This window comes from Mesoplodon mirus (genome assembly GCF_964341445.2).
Source record: "Mesoplodon mirus genome assembly, contig: HAP1_SCAFFOLD_74, whole genome shotgun sequence".
NCBI classification, from domain to species: Eukaryota; Metazoa; Chordata; class Mammalia; order Artiodactyla; family Ziphiidae; genus Mesoplodon; species Mesoplodon mirus.
Genome location: NW_028295786.1, coordinates 3,414,980 through 3,419,463, shown reverse-complemented (window position 1 = coordinate 3,419,463; position 4,484 = coordinate 3,414,980).

Sequence of the window (4,484 nt, the reverse complement as noted above, 5' to 3'; positions counted from 1 at the left end):
CCATGACCCATGTCATCACAATGCACCCTGCACTTTTCATCACAGTGCTCCACAATCTTGTCACCGCAATGCTCCATAAAACTTGTCATCACAATTCTCCATGCACTTCTCATCAAAATGCTCTCTCAACACTGATATCACAATGTTACATCACTATTCATCACAATACTCCCTCACCCCTGTCATCACAATATTCCATGACTTCTGTCTTTGCAATGCTACATGCACATATCATCACAAAGTTCGATGACCCCTGATATCACAATGTTCCATAACCCCTGTCATCAAAATGCTCCATAACAATTTTCCTCAAAATGCTCAATGACCCCTGACATCACAATGTTCCATAACAACTGTCATCAAAATATTCCATGACCCTTTTCATCAAATTGCTCTATAACCCTGTCATCACAATACTCCCGGCCCTTCTCATCTCAATGTACCACGCCCTTGTCATCAAAATGCTCCATGACCTTTGTCATCACAAGGATCCATGACCCTTGGCATCTCAATGCTCCATGCCATTGTCATCACAAAACTCCATGAACCCTCTAATCACAATGCTCCATGCACATTTGCATCTCAATGCTCCATGAACCCTGTCATCAAAATGCCCCATGCCCATCATCATAATGCTTCAGGCTATTGTCATCACAATGAAATCAAAATATTTGATGATCTATCTCATCACAATGCTCCAAATCCTTTTGATCACAATGTTCCATAACACTTATCATCAAAATGTCCCATGACGCTCATCATCACAATTATCCATGGTCTTCTCATCACAGTGCTCCATGACCTTTGTCATCACAGTGCTCTATACACTTGTCATCACAATGCTCCCTGACACTTGTCATCAGTATGCTCCTGGAACCCTGTCATGACAAGGCTCCATACCATTTTCATAACAATGATCCATGCCAATTTCATCACAGTGCTCCAAGACACCAGTAATCACAATGCTCCATGCCCTTTTCATCACAATGCCCCAAGACCCCTGTAATCACAATACTCCATGCCCCTTTTCATCAGAATGCTCCATGAGACATGTTATTACAAGGCTCCATGGTCTTCTCATCACAATGCTCCAGGAACTTTTCATCACAGTGCTCCATTCCCTTGTCATCACAATGCTCCATGACCCCTGTCCTCACAATACTTCCTGAACATTTTCAGTCCAATTCTCCAGGAAATTCTCATCACAATGCTTCATGATCCCTATCATCACAATGCTCCATGACCACTGTCATCACAACGCTCCATGACCCCTGACAACACAGTGATCCGGGACTCTTGTCATCACAGTGCTCCATTCCCTAGTCATCACAATGCTCCATGAACATTTTCAGCCCAATGCTCCATAACCGTTGTCATCACAATGATCCATGACCTTGTCATCCCAATGCTCCATGACCCCTGTAATCACAATGATCCGTGATGCTTCTCATCACAGTGCTCTATGACCCTTATCATCACAATGCTCCATGCCTGTGTCAGCAAAATGCTACATGACCTTGTCATCAAAATGCTGCATTTGCTTGTCATCACAATACTCCGTTACCATTGTCATCACAATCCTCCATGAATCTTGGGATCACATTGCTTCATGCCCTTGTCATCCCAATGCTCCATGCTCCTTGAAAACAAAATGATCCATGACTTCTATCATCACAATGCTCCAAACCCTTGTTATCACAAAGTTCCATAACACTTGTCATCACAACGCTCCATGATGCCTGTCATCACAATACTCCATGTCCTTTTCGTCAAAATGCTCCATGATCTTTTTCATCACAATTCTCAATACACTTGTCATCACAATGTTCCCTGACACTTGTCATCAGAATGCTCCTTGAAACCTGTCATGACATGGCTTCATGCCTTTTTCATCACAATGCTCCATGCCCTTTTCATCACAATGCTCCATGCCATTGTCGTCACAATACTCCACAAGCTTGTCATCAGAATGCTCCATGACACTTGTCATCACAATGCTCCATGGCCACTGTCATCACAATGCTCCATACTCCTTGTCATTACTGTGCTCCATGACGCTTGTCATCACAATTATCCATGGTCTTCTCATCACAATGCTCTACGCCCTTGTCATCAAAATGCTCCATGACCCTTGTCATCACTATGCTCCATGGCCACTGTCATCACAATGCTCCATTCCCCTTGTCATTACAGTGCTCCATGACGCTCGTCATCACAATGCTCCACGGTCTTGCCATCACAATGCTCCATTCCCTGGTCATCACAATGCTCCATGCCCTGGTCATCACAATGCTCCATGTCCCCTGTCATCACAATTCTCCTCGTTCTTGGCACCACTATGCTCCATGACAGTTCTCATCACCGTGTTACATGATTTGTCATCACAGTTCTCTATGCACTTGTCATCGCAATGCTCCATGACCCCTGTCATAGGAAGCTCCATGTTCTTCTCATCACAATGCTTCATGAAATTGTCATCAAAATTCTCAATGGCCCTTGTCATCACAATGCTCCATCCCTTGTCATCACAATGCTCCATGTCCCTTGTCATCACAATGCTCCAAGCCCTTGTCATCAAAATGCTCCATTACATTTGTCATCACAATCCTCCATGACACTTGGCATCACAATGTTCCATTCCATTGTCATCGCAATGGACCATGACATATGTCATCACAATGCTCCCTGAGACCTGTCTGCAAAATACTCCATGACCTTCTCATCACAGTGCTCCATGCCTTGTCATTACATTGCACCATGCCCACTGTCATCACAATAGTCCATGAAATATATCAGGCAAATGCTCCAAGCCCCTGTCATCACAATGCTCATTGCCTTTTCATCACAAAGCTCTATGACCCCTGTCATCACAATGCTCTTTGACTCCAGTCATCACAATGCTTCATGACCTTTGTCATCACAATGGTCCATGCCCTCGTCATCACAAGGCTCTGTGACCTTTGTCACCAAAAAGCTCCAAGAAATTTTCATCTCAATGCTCGTTGACCCTTCTCATCACAATGTTCCATGCCTTTGTCAGCACAGGGCTCCATGACCCATGTCATCACAATGCGCCATGTGCTTGTCATAACAATGCTCCACAACCTTGTCATCACAATGCTCCATAAAACTTGTCATCACAATGCTCCATGCACTTCTTATCAAAATGCTCTCTCACGAATGATATCAAAATGTTCCCTCACTAGTCATCACAATACACCCACTCCCCTGTCATCACAATGGTCCAAAACACCGTCATGAAAATGTTCCATGACTCCTGACATCACAATGTTCCATAACCCCTGTCATCAAAATGTTCCATGACACTTTTCATCAAATTGCTCCATGACCCTGTCATCACAATGCTCCCTGCCCTTCACAAGAGAATTCACCACACCCTTGTCATCAAAATGCTCCATGACCTTTGTCATCACAAAACTCCATGACCCTTGGCATCACAATGCTCCATGCCATTGTCATCACAATGCTCCAAAAACCTCTCATCACATCGTTCCAAGCCCTTGTCATCACAGTATCCATGATGCTTTTCATCACAATGCTCGTGGCCATTCTTCTCACAATGCTCCATGCGCTTGTCATTACAGTCCTCCATGAACCATGTATCACAGTGTTCCGTGCCATTGTTATCACAATGCTCCTTGCCCCCTCTCATCACAATAATCCATGAAACATCTCAGACCAATATTCCATGCCCTTTTCATCACAGTGATCCAAGACTCTTCTAATCATAATGCTCCATGCCCCTTTTCATCTCAATGCTCCATGAACGCTGTCATCACAATGCACCAATGCGCATCATCATAATGCTTCATGCTATTGTCATCACAATGAAATCATAATGCTCTATGACCTCTGTCATCACAATGCTCCAAATCCTTGTGATGACAATATTCCCTAACACTTATCATCACAGCTACCCATAACGCTCGTCATCACAATTATCCATGGTCTTCTAATCACAATGCTCCATGACATTTGCCATCACAATGCTCAATAACCTTGTCATCACAATGGTCCCTGACACTTGTCATCAGTATGCTCCTTGAACCCTGTCATGACAAGGCTACATGCCTTTTTCATCACAATGTTACATGCCATTTTCCTCACAGTGCTCCAAGACCCCTGTAATCACAATGCTCCATGCCCTTGTCATCACAAAGCTCCATGATGCATGTCATCAGAACGCTCCATGACATTCTCATCCCAATGTTCAATGCCCTTGTCATCACAATGCTCCAAGACCACTGTAATCACAATGCTCCATGAGCCTTTTCATCAGAATGCTCCATGAGACTTGTCATCACATGGCTCCATGGTCTTCTCCTCACAGTGCTCCAGTACCTTGTCATCACAATGCTCCTTGACCCCTGTCATCACAATACTCCATGAACATTTTCAGCCCAATGCTCCATGACGTTCTCATCACAATGTTCCATGACCTCTGTCATAACAATGCTCCATGA